Here is a 17,651-nt window from a genome sequence, read left to right as displayed (position 1 = left end):
GTTAAACAAATACTTCTGAAGAAACCGAAAAAGAAGACAACTTGAAACAGCACCAGCCATGCCAGTATACATGTATGTATGAATAAAAACTCAGATCAGAATAGCATGGACAATACAGGGGCGGATTCAGCCATTTTTAAAAATTGGGGTTCCCAACACAGGACAAAGGGGGGAGGGGGTCCAACTACTATATGTCCCCATTCAAATACATTTATTGGCCAAACAAAGGGGGGTTCTGACCCCTGGAACCCCCCTTTCAATTTCAATGCAATATGTTAGTTCTATGTCCTTGTGAATATATCTTGAGGAAAGTTATCAATAAATCTGCAGATAATGCAATTTTATCAAGAGTTTTGTACATTTTCTGTTATAATTTTCATACAATCAGTGAAACATTTAAACAGGCTTAACTAAATTTTTATTGCTGAAAGTGTCAAACAATGACAATTGTTTTATTTACCACTCATGTGTTTTTGTGAGAAAAAACAATCTTGTGCAATATTTGGAATTAAAGGGAAAGAAGATCCTTTTGCCTCGCACTGGCGCATGTCAATTGTGAATATATACTTACCAAATATATTTTCTTTATCTTGATACTCACAGCGACATTATCAAGAAGTACATATCATAGGAAAAATAGACACAAATTACAGATAAAATATTTAAAACACCCTATTTTAAGTGCATCTCCTGCCAAATCAGTATTTGTTGTATCTATGTATATACTAGATAAGTATAATCAATGTAAATAAGGTAATTTTTGGAAGAAAAACCCAAAATTAAAAAAAATACCCCCAATAATGTTGTGCCATAACCCCAAAATCAATTCTAATCTTCCTTTTGTGTATTGAACCTCCTAGTGAAATTTCATGGAGATCCATTATCTTATACTCAAGTTATTGTCTAAAACCAAATGTGTCTTCTTGAAAACAACTATGACATGATTTAGCATTACTGGAAAGCAAATTTTTGACATGCTTGTATTTCCTATTTCCATTCTCAATTTTATTTTGCTGTCATATAAGAACTTGAAAAGTAAGCTACATCATGTACATGTATAAACAATAACAAATATATGCAAGAAATGACATAAAACCATAAAACCGACTCTGAATTTAATAGAACATGATATTTATGTAGAACTCACAAACTTGAGATGATCAGAAATACAAATGGTTTTTATTCGAGTCAGATTTTTATTACCGAAACCTTCAGCGATATCAATTAAAATTATTTAGTCAAAATTTAACACTAGTATTAAGGTTTATCATAACAGTCAAATTGGCAAATATGGCCTTAATAATAATTATCACCTAAAAAAATACTGTGTACAGACTGACATATGTGCGGTTTGGGAAGTTTTTTTTATGTTTTTAGATATATAAAAGTTAAATTTATTTTGCATACCTGAAAGATAAAATCATTTTTGGTAAAGATCTGGATTCAAAATATTTTTTTTTCCTATGCTTGAACAGATTTTTTATTCATCAATTTGGGAATCAGAATTTTTTTCAGGAAAAATAGCATAACCCCTCATGCCTTTTCAAGTTCTATGTTTGTTCCCTAAACATTTTCCATCTGAACTTTCTTTTAGACATAAACAAGACGTTAATGTAGCCTTCGACATTCGTTCTGTACATGCATGAAATATTTGCCACTGGACGTTATACAACAAACAACCATCAATACATAGGACATTGTCTTAGTTTAAAGCTGGCATTTAAGGTAGCGCCTTCCTCATATTAACATTTGATACGCATAGTATGCCAGCTTTAGCTGGCACTTATGGTAGAAGCATCGTTTTGGAATAAAGAACGATAACTCTTTCTACACGACCCATCTGGCCCGAGACCACAATTAATTCCTCTATCATTTCTTTATAACGTTTTGTCGCATTAAAAAAAAAATTTCTATTCTTTTTGTCTAATTTTTAGTGTGTGTGTAATGTACAGTACAAGTCCAAAAATATATGCAATTTTCAGAAAAATTGCATAATTACATAAAACAAATTTAGCCAATACACATCCATACCCCTATAGGCAAGTCAAGAGATGTTCCGAAAAGTGTAAATATAACCTTTTTGAACCTGGCCTAATCACTCTTTTCTTATTAAAATCAGTTAAAATAAAACATCTAAAAGTTTATTTCAGCTCTCTTCTTTCATTTCCACCCCAGAAAAGCTAAGAAATGAATGAGAAAGGAAAAAGAAAAAAAAGAAAGAAAAAATACACTATAATTAAAGGGAACTATATTCGTAATAAACGAAAAGCGGGGTCATTAATTGTGGTCTTGGGCCATCTGAAAAGTTTCGTCTCGTGAAATCTCGTACGATTATATTTTTTTAATGGCGGCCAAATTCAACGTTTTAACGCGATCTTGACTAAACGGAACAGATCGGAATAATTTCGATGTTGACTACGACATTAATTTTTATTTGTTTGATAAAACAAGAATTCAGAAATTTTGGTAACTTGTGTGGCTTACATGTATTTAAATGTTATTGTACCACGGAAATTACCGAAGTTAGGACAACAATATCTGACGCCATGTTTCGTCTCCTTCAACATTCCATTATCAGTGAGGTCAAAACAAATTACCTAAATAATCACAGGTACTTCATTTAAAAGAAACAAAATCATAGTAAACGATTATATATTTAGCGTAAAAGTTCCGTCCAGGCATGGGAACACAGCAAAAACTTCTGCAGGCAATACATTTCGGATTTTTTGTTATGGCCATGCGGCATGTGCGGTAAACTCCGGTGCACTGGTTGACCATGAATACTTTTGTTCATCTGCCACATTATTCCCCACATCAAGGAAAAATGATAATTATACTGTTGAATGTGATCACTGTTATTTATGTAGTCAATGACGAATCCAGCATTTTTCATAAGGAGGGCCTGCTGACGGGGCGCTCTAGTCATGCTTCACTGCCTTCAGTGATTCCCTATATAGCCCTATATTTTTTCCCATGAAAAGGGGGGACCGTCCCCCCTCTGGATCCTACAGACTGGTAGCCCACAGACTAATTTAAAACTTAACAAAAGTTTTAAACATAAAAGAATATTCAAATAATTCACAATCTTCTTATTCTGTACTTCCTTTGGCAAACTCTCAACAAATCTTTTCATTGATTATGTCAAACCTTATACAGTCCCAGGAGATGGAAACTGTTTTGTTTTCTCTCTCTTAGTTTAATCATAAACGGAGACTTGAGTCTGAGTAGTACACTTAGAACTGACTACTGTATATATGGTATGCTCCCATATTGTCCAAAATTGGATTTTATGGGAAGATGGAGTTATGATAACCAATGAGAATACCATGACTTTGATAGGTATATACAGGGCATGTTACTTGGAAGTGTGTGGGGTACATCTAGCTGCAGCAGACTAGTCACCTGCATATTTTATGAACCAGTTCAAACCTGTCAGATAAAAAAAAAATCAGGTTCACATTATATTTCAACCTATATTTATATTTAGCAATACACACTAATGGTTATATAACATCACAGTACCACAATTGTACTCAGAAACCAAATTGCACCTTTGTAGTCAAAAAAACTTCAAAAATCTTGCAAGTTTTCTTTCACCATTTGGAGTTATCTTATTATCATCTTTTTATAATGAGCAAATTAAATTTGTCACCAGCATCCTTTTCTTCAAAAAGTAATAGTTAAAGCATGGAATAATGTCAAATTGTTCGAAATATTTGAAGAAATAAAACAAAATCTGTTTATATCCCAGTTTTAAGGATTTGAAATTAACCATACATGTAATGATGTATGGAATTTGAGAAATGACCTCATTACAGTATCATCATGATCGATTGTTTGGATGTAATTTCAAACCTATTTTTCAATGACTCTACATGGTCTCAAAATCAAATTGGTGTACATTATAACTATATTGTAAACAAGGAAAGTCTACAAAATAAGCAAAGAATAAACTTTTGTCTGGTACATAAAAAAAAAGTTGGTGACAATTTAGGTGCAATTTGGGTATTCTCATGTTAGCAACTTCACAACAGAACTACAAATTTATTTTAATGACCAAAAAAAAAAAGTACAAAACTAAAGGCAATAAAATGTTTTGCCACGCATAGCCTGATAGAACCATAGATGTATATTAAGCATATAAAAAACACCATTTTTTTATGTCAGTTGAAATCAAACATATTTTAATTTTGGATCCTTTAAACTTCAACCTGGACTTATTTGAAAACAGTTATCAGGTGAATCCGCATATTTCTATTCAGCAGAAGTCTCTAACTACATATCTTCTTAATTTCATATGATAATAAGTCCTACAAAAATATTGAAAATGTGTACATTTAATTTTTTTTGTAGCTTCTCTCATGTGAAAGCAGTACCTTTTTGGTCACTATTTATGTGTTGCGTCTAAATAAGAATTGTAACACTTTATAGTGACCGAACAGGTTAAACAAATACTTCTGAAGAAACAAAAACAGAAGACAACTTGAAACAGCACCAGCCATGCCAGTATACATGTATGTATGAATAAAAACTCAGATCAGAATAGCATGGACAATACAGTGGCGGATCCAGCCATTTTTAAAAAGGGGGGTTCCCAACACAGGACAAAGGGGGGAGGGGGTCCAACTACTATATGTCCCCATTCAAATGCATTGATTGGCCAAAAAAAGGGGGTTCTGACCCCTGGAACCCCCCTTTCAATTTCAATGCAATATGTTAGTTCTATGTCCTTGTGAATATATCTTGAGGAAAGTTATCAATAAATCTGTAGATAATGCAATTTTATCAAGAGTTTTGTACATTTTCTGTTATAATTTTCATACAATCAGTGAAACATTTAAACAGACTAAACTAAATTTGTATTGCTGAAAGTGTCAAACAATGACAATTGTTTTATTTACATGTACCACTCATGTGTTTTTGTGAGAGAAAAAAATCTTGTGCAATATTTGGAATTAAAGGGAAAGAAGATCCTTTTGCCTCGCACTGGCGCATGTCAATTGTGAATATATACTTACCAAATATATTTTCTTTATCTTGATACTCACAGAGACATTATCAAGAAGTACATATCATAGGAAAAATACACAAATTACAGATAAAATATTTAAAACACCCTACTTTAAGTGCATCTCCTGCCAAATCAGTATTTGTTGCATCTATATATATATACTAGATGTAAATAAGGTAATTTTTGGAAGAAAAACCCAAAATCAAAAAAAATACCCCCAATAATGTTGTACCATAACCCCAAAATCAATTCTAATCTTCCTTTTGTGTATTGAACCTCCTAGTGAAATTTCATGGAGATCCATTATCTTATACTCAAGTTATTGTCTGAAACCAAATGTGTCTTCTTGAAAACAACTATGACATGATTAAGCATTACTGGAAAGCAAATTTTGACATGCTTGTATTTCCCATTTCTATTCTCAATTTTATTTTGCTGTCATATAAGAACTTAAAAAGTAAGCTACATCATGTACATGTATAAACAATAACAAATATATGCAAGAAATGATATAAAACCATTAAACCGACTCTGAATTTAATAGTACATGATATTTATGTAGAACTCACAAACTTGAGATGATCAGAAATACAAATGGTTTTTATTCGAGTCAGATTTTTATTACCGAAACCCTTCAGCGAGATCAATTAAAATTATTTAGTCAAAATTTAACACCAGTATTAAGGTTTATCATAACAGTCAAATTGGCAAATATGGCCTTAATAATAATTATCACCTAAAAAAATACTGTGTACAGACTGACATATGTGCGGTTTGGGAAGTTTTTATGTTTTTAGATATATAAAAGTTAAATTTATTTTGCATACCTGAAAGATAAAATCATTTTTGGTAAAGATCTGGATTCAAAATATTTTTTTGTCCTATGCTTGAACAGATTTTTTTATTCATCAATTTTGGAATCAGAATTTTTTTCAGTAAAAATAGCATAACCCCTCATGCCTTTTCAAGTTCTATGTTTGTTCCCTAAACATTTTCCAGCTAAACAATACGTTAATGTAGCCTTCGACATTCGTTCTGAACATGCATGAAATATTTGCCACTGGACGTTAAACAACAGACAACCATCAATACATAGGACATTGTCTTAGTATAAAGCTGGCATTTAAGGTAGCGCCTTCCTCATATTATATAAATAACCAATTTGAAGACATAAAAGTTTAAATTCATAAAAGTTTGACCATTGTTACTTTACGTGACGTTGTTGATGAAATACAATAAGGAGGCGGGGCTTATAGGTTGGTTGGGGGTCATTGACGTATAAAGCTAACGTTTATACGTATAGCTTTATCTGTATAGTAACATAGCTGATTGCAGTATAAAATATTTTATTAGCACAAACACATTTATATTAAATGGTTATGGCATACAAAATTAAGACAATAAACTGTCAATAGTTAACTTGATTATAATTATAAGAGTGACAGTGGTATTCACAGCGAAAAAGAAAAAGACTATTAAGGTGGTATGGGTGTCTTCCTCCATCTTCTATACTATTAAACGAGAAGACCTCATTTTGGGTGTCCCTTCTTTTCTTTTCACATTAAATTTATCACCTGCATACGGGGTATATATCTCCCAATTGATACGATATTCCCGTGCTTGCATTTCCTATCATGATTTTCTTGATGGAGGGTTACTGCTCACAAGGAAGCTATTAAACCAAGAGTTCCAAATGGTGAAGTTGAAATCATCCCTTCGTAAATTTTACGGACGCCATCACGAGTTGGTTGACCGTTATGGAATAACCGTTTCACAAATGATATCGGATATGTTCCTTACGTCGTAACTACAATCCCTTTCCCTTTCATGAATTTGACCTACCGAATTAGACTATTTACCGGATTTGTAATCACATAAGCAACACGACAGGTGCCGCATGTGGAGCCGGATCTGCTTACCCTTCCGGAGCACCTGAGATCACCCCTAGTTTTTGGTGGGGTTCGTGTTGTTTATTCTTTAGTTTTCTATGTTGTGTCATGAGTACTATTGTTTTTCTGTTTGTCTTTATCATTTTTAGCCATGACGTTGTCAGTTTGTTTTAGATTTACGAGTTTGACTGTCCCTTTGGTATCTTTCGTCCCTCTTTTATCATCATGCCTCTGTGTCCTATGGGTACAGTGCATAATCGCATTTGTCATCCATTCATATGATTATTCAGATTGAGTTACGGGTATTTTGGGTGAAAAACGAGAAAAAAGACGTCCGGATATGTTTCCGTCATTGGGCGAAATTTTAAGTCAGACTAGATTTCCGGTTTGCGTTTTTCTCTGTATACTTTGAACATTATTACTACGAATACAGTGTATTATCCGTCATTGGACGGAATTTAAGCCAGTTTAAACCTCTGGTTTGCGTTTTTCTTTTTACTTTGAAACAAATACATATACTACAAATAAAGTGTATTTTCTGTCTGATATCATTTTCAAGATTACTATCCACTGCAGTCACAGACACGGTCTATTTAATAGAGAGGGTCTGAATAATATACCAATAACCGCTGTGGATCAATTATTAAACTGAGAATTGACTGTAAACAGAAAATACACGTTCGGGACGTCTGGAACGGGTGTTTTAAGATCGAAATTTCAGGATTGACCATTTCGGGATCCGGGATTTTTTTTCAAATTTCGGGATGTCGAGATATTTAATTTGTATAATAAATTCAGAACCTCGGGATTTCATTTTTTTAAGCCCGGCATATCCAGAAATCAAGGCCACTTTGCTTATATTTGAATATCATACTAAAGAAATCGGATACGGGTCACGGAATTTACTAAAAATGATAGGGAATTTTGAAAAAAATGTCTTATTTAATTTTAATTAAAGTGATAGACAGGTTGCCGGGGCAGAAAATGAATATACACAACAATATACACCATTTAAACGAAACATAATGACTGTTGTTGCAAAAATACAGGTTCCTGAGCTATTTTAAATATCGAAGCGAGTGGCCTTTAACAATGCAGTGTAAAATACAGGCTAAAATGACTGAAACGCCAAATTTGCCAACTTCGGGTTGAAAATTGGCTTACAAGGTCATTACAACATGTTGCCGGGGTGGATTTTGAAACTTGAATTTCCAAAGAATAAGCAAGTCCAAACCTTGTATGTGTAGTCGTTGAACTCTAGGTTCCCAAGTAAAATTAAAATGTCACTATTTCAAGAAGAATAAACTCACGAAAGCACGAAAAAATCACCAAATTCACGTTCATTGTTTTGATTTTGACCGCCTGACAACTTTACGGAAATATGAAAGTGATTGTAAATAAGAACTCTGTGACGGGCAACTTATAATATCCGTGTTTTAAAGATTTTAATAATATCAAGTCTATCAAGCCAGTCCAGTTCAAACCACTATCACGTGGTACAATTCTCATTTACATATTATGAATATTAATTAGCAAAACCACTACTCATTTTTGGCTATGGGATATTGGGATCAGGGCCCTTCCGCAGTGGCGGATCCAGAAATTTTCATACGCAGGGGCCCGTTGACTGCCTAAGACAGGCCCGCTCCGGTCATGCTTCAGTGATTCCCTATATAAACAACCAATTATTTTCTAGAAAAGGGGGGGCGCCCCCCCCCCACCTAAATCCGCCTCTGCCCCAACCCCCATGTAATGAATGTAAATAATATACAGGTAAGCGCTAAAATAATTTGTGAAGTGTCATTAAAATTAATAGAGAACAAACAAAAAAAAAAGGATTTTTTTGTGGAAAAAGGAGGAGCCGGGCTAGAAAAACAATTATCCTGTCCCAAATTACCTATGACTTTTGATACCTTTTCTGAAATTCTCAAGTCACTAAATGTTTTACAAAAAAAAGAAGATGTTGTATGAACGCCAATTGAGATAGCTCTCCACAAGAGACCAAAATGACACCGAAATTAACATTTAAAGGTCACCTGACGGCCTTCAACAATAAACAAAAGCCGATACTGCATAGTCTGATATAAAAGAGAAAACTAACAGCCTTATTTATGTACAAAAACTGAACGAAAAACAAATATCACTGAACCTCTGAATTACAGGCTCCTGACTGGAACGTTCATAAAACATGTACACTAAATGTATGTTCATAATGAAATTAATAGAAAACAAAAAATGGGAATTTGGAAACAAAGGAGGAGGTCTAAAAAAATGACTTTTGATACTTTTCCTGAAATTCTCAAGTCATTAAATCTTTTACAAAAAAGAAATTTGTATGTATTTTTTATTTTAATTTACGAGCAGATATGTCTAATTAAAATTAATGTTTTATTTTATAGATAGACGAAGAAATGAAACATTTGTGAGGAAGAAAGATTGTGAAGTTTATATAAGTATATTGGTAGATGAAGACAAAGCAGGCGCCCAAATTGAATGTTCTGTCAACACCAATTATTGATGATTTACAAGCACTGGCAAAATGCTTCATTTGGAAATCTGCGTAGCAGATAACACTTGGTGGTTTGCCTGTGGTCTGAACAATTTCTTTCAAAAAAGGATCCTTGGCAGAATTCATAACAGTTTGCATATCATCAGCAATATTTTGTTTGTTGAAAGGATTTGTTTCATTATTAACATGATATTTAACGTTTTGGACATATTTTGAGTCACGTGACTATTGTTCAGATTCAAAGTTATCAGTAAAAATTTGTTTAACTGATTTTCCAGCTTCTATTTCTGATCTAATTTGCGATTTAGTATCACGGGAAGCCAGTGACGCAGGAGAGTTCCTCTAGACGTTTTTGATCACGTGATTTAGACGTAAACAAAATGACGTTTTTGATCTGCAAAATCGGGAATGGATTTTCCGTTTTTTCTCTTCATGTGTTGATTCTATGTTGGTATTGAAGCTTCACAATGTTTAATATGAACAATGTTTATCTCCGTTTTAAGCGATTCCGCTCAGAATTCACAATGTGACGTAAAAATGATGTCCTGACAAAAGTTGAATCAGTATTTTCCGGCGTTGACACCCTAGAAAATAGTTATTTATTCCCTTAAATCGTGATATGCTGGTCGTATTTCATTTATTTTCAGTAGAAAAATTATTACAGATTGTGTTTATGTTAATAAAAGACGGATATTTGTTCAGGGATGAAAATGTGTCAGTTATCAGTGCCAGTCCTAGAGTCAGAATTTGACTCGAAGCGGTAGAAATCCAGGTCTTCGTAACACCTCTGGATTTTCCCTAATACTCGTGAGAAAAATACGTTTCCTTAATGATGCCCGAAATGAAAAAAATATTATTCCTTTCTTAAATTTCTTTCAATATAATAACCTTCTATGGCGTTTTGTTACATATTTGGCACTGCACAGTTAAATTTAATTGAGACAACTGTTGGTATTTAATTTTTCTTTTAAAGCAAGACATTTGGACACAACCAGTTTTAAAAAATTATAAGAATATTATAATTTTTATTAATTCCATATTTTTAGTACAAATACACACATGGTGGTTTTTTTTATTGTTTATTTGTTCTTATATCAAATTCACAATCAGTATCAACTATGCCCAGGCTAAGAATTTGAACACATGCATATTGATTTCCCAACTCTCTGATATTCAAGTTGTGTTTTTTGTGTTCTGTCATGTTGTACATATTATGTGTGTGTGTGAGAGGGGGTGGTGCTGTGAAATTAATCTGTCATTTGAATATGGGTTTTTTTCTATGCTTGCATGTACAGCAATATTTGGTTAGTAAATATAAATAATATTATGAAGATCTAGGAAATATCTTCTCAGGAACAACCTTTTTATTGAGGTTCTTTTTAATGTAGAAAAATTCCAGCAGCTCACATTCTTTTCTGTGTCTCAGCCAAAATCAACCATTTAGTAGTCTTAAGAGCAGACAATAGTAGGCAGAACCTTTAGAGCTACCATGTAAATATTTACTCATAAATCATGTCAGATTTTACATACAACATTGACATTAATTATCTTGAATGTCATATAACATACTAGTTAACCAAACAGAAGCCAGTGAGTCTCTTTTGAAATCCAGTTTTGTACTGTCTAGTTATAGGCATCAATTGAATAATGTCTTGTATTATGATAAGATTTGCAAGACTTTGGTCTGTTATAGCTAATCATATGGTAGGGGTTTTGCTTATTGTTGAAGGCAGTTCAGTGGCCTTCCTTTTTTTACTGCTCATCCTTTGGTCTCTGGTGGAATTTTTTTTCAATGGCAATCATACCACATTCACCTTCATCTATAAAAATGATGGAAATGGTAAAAAGTTCTTCTTATGATAGACCAAATATTTGTTTCTTCACAATTCCTTTTATTTCACCAAAAAAGACTGAATTACCAGAAATGTTTCTTTTATAGAACAAAAGAAATTCTAGGAGACACAAACTATGGTTTATGATTAAAATATATCAAATACAGCAATAGTTCACATCCATTAATGAGCAGGTTACAATTGATTTTTCCAATCTTAAAATAAAGAAGCAGAAAAAAGCAGCCAATACTTTTTAAACCAATTTCAAAGTCTTAATATCTACCAGGTAGCTGAGATTAACTTCAATTGTCATATAAAGTTGGTGTGTACTCATTTTCTAATCACTGCTGGATATTCATTAAATATACATGTATGTATTGATGCATACACAAAAGAAAACAAGAATGAGAATATCTGATGAACAATTTATTGAACTACAAGAATATTGTAAATTGAAACACATGGTACTATACACATCTTATACAACTTGCCACATTTTCAGAAGATCACCTAAAAAGCGCCAAATATCTGTTGGACCAAATAAGAGGTTTATTATTTTTCGAATAAAACACCAAAAAAGGTATGTTGTCCTGTTTCAGCAAATTCTTTTTGAAAAGAAAATTGATGATCTGCCAGATCTGGTCACAAATGTATACATGTATGATGTATGAAAAGAAGATTATTACATCAATAAATAATGAACTGGTAATATTCACAAAAAAAGACTGAATGACCAGCATTCACAGTAGGTACTAAAGGTGCAATACCAACTTTCCCAAGACGATACAAAATGACCAGCATTCACACATAGAGGTACTAAAGGTGCAATACCAACTTTCCCAAGACGATACAGAATGACAAGCATTCACAAATAAGACAACACAAAATATTACCTGAATCATTAAAACATGAAATAATAATGACATGTAATAAGCACATCTTTCTAAGTAAACACATGTTTGTGCTAACTATACTAAACATTCAATCTTTAAAAACTTCTCTCCTTTGAACTTTTCAAAGAATATCTTGTAATGTATTGTACTAAACTTTTTCACAATTATTTTTTTGAGCACATTTGAACCTCTTCAGATTTTTATTAATTTAATTTTGTCTCTCAGAGATGATTATCCAAGAATTTAAAATTATTTTTTTTAAAGTGGCAAATTACAAAAACATATAGAGAAAAATACTATGCAAGATATCATATATCTTATTTTTGATTAAAATGTTCATTCACTATCCATGGAAAATCCTTCAAAGACAGCAAACCAATATCTCTATATTCCAATTCACTTACCTAAAATAAAAAGAAAAAAACACATTTTATAACTTTTTGCAAGGCAAGCATCAATTTGCCCCTCTTATTATCATAGCATGCAGACAAATATAATAAACTGCTTAGCTTTCATAACTTTTTCATTTTAAATCAAACAACTCCATCAGTTTTTTTGCTCAAAATTAGCTTCATAAAAGTAAAAGTTACACAAGTTGTAAAACCTAGTAACTAATATACATATTTATATACAAACAATGATATTCAATTGCAAGAAATAACAATTCAATCCTTTTAAAATTATATATTTACAAGGCCTTATTTTGTTAACAAGTTAGAAAACTCTCAGATCTTTAGTCCATTCAATTCATATAATAAGTAAATGTGTACTTCTAATCAATATTGTTAAAACTAAAAGTTGCTAGTCAAATTATTTGTGAAATTGCATTAATCTTTGTACTGATTAACATGATTAAGTCCACATTCAAATATATTTGAATGTTATATGTTGCTATTAATAGGCAACTGATAATTCACATTGTTGATATACTTTGCCGTGAAAATTAGCGATAACATATTTTACTGTATTTTCAAACTCCTGTATCTGCCCTTTCCATTTTTATATAATATACATACCTTTATTATCTGTTCATCCAACATAAAATTTTCTCAAACCAGTATTTACAGATCTGAAACTTGTACAAAGCATAAAGCAAATTAGTGAAGATAATTGTTCTTGATCATTTGTTGTACAAACTTAATAACAGAAAAATATCTATGATAATAGATGATGCTATCTGAAAAAAAAGGCATAAAAACATGTACATTACAGATCTAGCATTATACATAAGTATTTGCTAATCTCCTTTGGTGTCTAGTTAAAATAAACATCAAGAACAGCCATTCAATAGTCCTATTAAAAGAAATATAGTGATTATAATTAATGCAGTTCTTTCCAATAGCTCAAATTTTAAGAGTTATCTCTCTTTGATAAGATTTCAATATATCAAGCCCCAATATACCTGAAATGCACAAAAAGATGAGGTTCAAAATTAGAATTAACAATAACAGATTTGAACAGTGGAACTTGCAAATTTAGCGATAGGAATTTGAAAACAAAACAATTGTTAAACAAGACCAATACGACTAATGAATATTAATAAAATCAAAAAAATATCAGTGAATATTATCAATTTACATGAAAGTTGTATACAAAAATATAAAAAAAACATAACACTTTAATCCTAAACATTATATACACAAAGTTTTATCAAATTATTTCATACAAATGCAGTTAGATAACTGACTCAAATAATATTGACAAGCAAGATTTCAAGACTTGCAAATTTTTTATCAAATTTAGGTTCAAGGCTTCTCTAATGAAACATTCTTTCAAAATAGAAGTGTTATTTTCAGTAAAAGCATTGGTTAGATATAGATTATTTTGACAGAAACTCACCAATGCAAATTTCCAGAACATCAAAAACTAAATATGCAGAACATTAAAAGAATACCTATTACAATATTTCAAGCTTGATTCCACTTTTCATCTGAAAGCACTGTGTCTGTGATAAACTGAACAGATTTGCCATGAAAAACATTCATCAAAGTATTTTTGTCTGAAAAGGAATAAAAATTAAATCTCTTCAGTACTGAAAAGCCAATAATCATCTGTTTGATCAAGTTCCTCTACTAATCCATCTAATTCAGGTTGTTCAAGCTCGACTGGATCTTCAAACTCTTCTGTGTCATCTAAAATGACATCATCATCAAGGTCAATAGACATATCTAGTACTTGATCTCCACTACCTGGAACATTAAAACAGTTTACACATTTACAACCTGGACCACAAAAACCATCACAGTTTTCATTTTGTGCCTTTCTACATTTACACCTATTTGTTTTGCATCCAGTCTTACATCCACACCCTTTAGTATACCATTCTACAGTTTTCTCGACTTTCTGAAAATTTAAAACAGTGTCCCAAACAATTTGCCATCCACATTTTGACAAATCAGGTAGTGCATGGGTATTGCTGGTGCTCTGACTCCAATAATCAAACACCCAGCAACACCGCATCCAGTGTAGTTTGAGGGCTTCATGGTTTGGCATCATTTCCACTTCAGTGACCACTCTTTCCCACAGCTTTTCTCTGATAGCTGAAATAAAAGATAAATGTTTTTCATGTAAGTCCCCCTCTGAAATAGAATCAAATAATGATTTAGGGGTAGAATAAGGCTGAAATGCAGCACGATGTTTACTAAAATAAACAGAACATATCAACCTGTAAAATGAATAAAGGCCATTATTACCCTGAACATCTGAAAAGCTTCCATTTCCCACAATGAAAGAGGCATGCTTTCTAAATACATCAAAAAATGTCTTTTTACCACAACCTCTGAAATATGACACAAAATCACATCCACTATAGATAAAAAGTAACTGCATACATATCAAAACACTGTCAATTCCCTGTAAAAGCGAATCATTTAAAGTAATACACTTTACCAGTTTGTCCATGGAAAGAAATGAATTGTTGTATGGTGAATCTCTCAACTGCACATATACAGTTTTATTCAAAGCAGGTACAAGTGGCAAACCTATAAAAAATACATCAGTATCAGGGCTGTAGATTATGACTTGATCTGCTGTTGTTACTGATGCATGTAACCATACTCTAGTGTCTCACTCTGCCTCTTCATGATTGCCAGATGCCAAGTCATAATCTACCACCTGACCCTTTAATATGGAAATTGCTCTGTCTTTTCTGTCATCGTCGAATCCTCCAGCTGTAACAAAACAACATTGGTTTAATTTAAGATTTAAATTATTTAATTAGCAAAACAGTGAAATTTATATTTTACACCTCAGTAATCACACTGGTTCAAACTAGATTTTCATTAGTATAAACTCTTGCATTAAATTTACTCACTATATTATTTCGCTCTTTTTATTGGATATAAACTTTTCCTTTGTTGTTAATTGTTTATTTATACTATTGCAAATTGTTTTCTTTACATTTTTGAATTTGATATTACGTTGAAATTATTTTAAAATTTTTACAGGGAATTTCTTTGAAAAAAGGGCAACCATTGTGTCAGCGTCTATACCTAAATATGTTAGTGGAATAGATTGGTGTACAACTCAGGCCTTTCCTGGAGCCACTATTGGTCGTCTTACTGAGTTAATTTCATCTGGGAAAGTAGATTTAATTTCATTAGATTTCGTTATAGTTCATGTTGGTACTAATAATATTTCTTCGTCTCAATCCGTAGATACTATTATATCATATTTCGGAGATTTAATTCACAAGTTAAAAGATGACATTTGCTAAGTTGATCTTTACTTCTATTCTTCCTAGACCAGTTGATCACATGAAAACTGGAGTTAAAGTTAATAAAGTTAATACTGAGTTAAAAAGATTGTGTAAAAGAAATAATTTATTATATTGTAATTTGTATAGGAGTTTCGTACTCGACAATATTCCAGATGCTTCCTTATTTGCTCCGAGAGATGGGCTTCATTTAAATTTTGCTGGTACAGAACTTTTCAGAAAAAAGATAATCAATATTATTAAGCATCAGAGTATATAAGTTGTAATGTGTTACAACTGTGTTTTTTATTTACTTCATACATGTATATTGTTTACTGTAATTATTCTTTTTTCTCTTTTCAGAGAACTTGCATCCTGAATATGATGCTGGTTTTCCTCTAACTACTCAAGATCTACATATATTTTGAGTTGGTTTGCTGTTTTGTCCTTTCATTATCTATACACATTTTGAAAGGATGGAGCTTATTTGAAGTGAGAAAAAAGAGTGATCATAGTATGTCTGGTTTTTATCATCATTATAACTGTTTTGATACTAGTTATTATTTTATCTTTAATTTTTGTTGGCGGCCTTGCAGGCTTGGCGGATGTTTGCCAAAAAATTTGGTTATATATCTATGTTTATGTATTTTCATTTGTGTATTTAATTATTTATGATATATTGTATTTTGTAATATATTGAAAAAATATTTATATCAGGCAATACAAATTATACCTACTGACTTCCTTTTATTTCACCCACTTGATAATTGGTTTAATTTAAGATTTAAATTATTTAATTAGCAAAACAGTGAAATTTATATTTTACACCTCAGTAATCACACTGGTTCAAACTAGATTTTCATTAGTATAAACTCTTGCATTAAATTTACTCACTATATTATTTCGCTCTTTTTATTGGATATAAACTTTTCCTTTGTTGTTAATTGTTTATTTATACTATTGCAAATTGTTTTCTTTACATTTTTGAATTTGATATTACGTTGAAATTACCCACCCTCCCTCCCTTGTTAAATTTTTTTTTTCCGTTTATAAATTCATAGTGGCGGGTGTTTGCCAAAAAATTTGGTTATATATCTATGTTTATGTATTTTCATTTGTGTATTTAATTATTTATGATATATTGTATTTTGTAATATATTGAAAAAATATTTATATCAGGCAATACAAATTATACCTACTGACTTCCTTTTATTTCACCCACTTGATAATTGGTTAGTAGAGAAATAAGTCAATGAAAGAGATAAAAAATATTCAGACAAAAGGTTAACCAAAAGTCGCTTTTGATGCCGAACTGCAATAAAATTTCTCCAGTTTGATAGCAATGGGGTGTCAGAGGAAATACATGTACGTACCACTGGTTCCTGTACAACTGTATTCCTTCGTGTTCTTTCAATGTCTTTTTGGGCTCACACCATTCCTATTTGGATCATCAAACAGTAAATGAACCTCATTTGCTGTATATTGATTATAATACTTTATAATCCATCTATTAAAAAGAAAATCACCATAATCACCAAAGGTCTGGTGTGAGGCAAGTGGACTGGTATTAATAATAAACATACCATCAATAATGACAGTAGTTTTACTTGATACTGGAGCCTTAGGAACCTGTAATAAAAAAGCATCAGAATAAATATTTTTAAAGACATTAGCTGCAGTGGCTTTTTGACCCTTTTCTGGAATTCCTTCTGCATCGCACAAAGCACGAGGTAACTGTAAAAACTGGTCTAAATCTTTGACTGCATTACCACTATGCTTTGAAAAAGCAATTTTTTTTCTTAAACAAGAAATCACTGTATTTT

This window comes from Mytilus trossulus, chromosome 7 (assembly GCF_036588685.1).
Source record: "Mytilus trossulus isolate FHL-02 chromosome 7, PNRI_Mtr1.1.1.hap1, whole genome shotgun sequence".
In the NCBI taxonomy this organism is placed as follows: Eukaryota; Metazoa; Mollusca; class Bivalvia; order Mytilida; family Mytilidae; genus Mytilus; species Mytilus trossulus.
The sequence above is the reverse complement of the archived record's forward strand: the minus strand, read 5'-3'. Positions refer to the sequence as shown.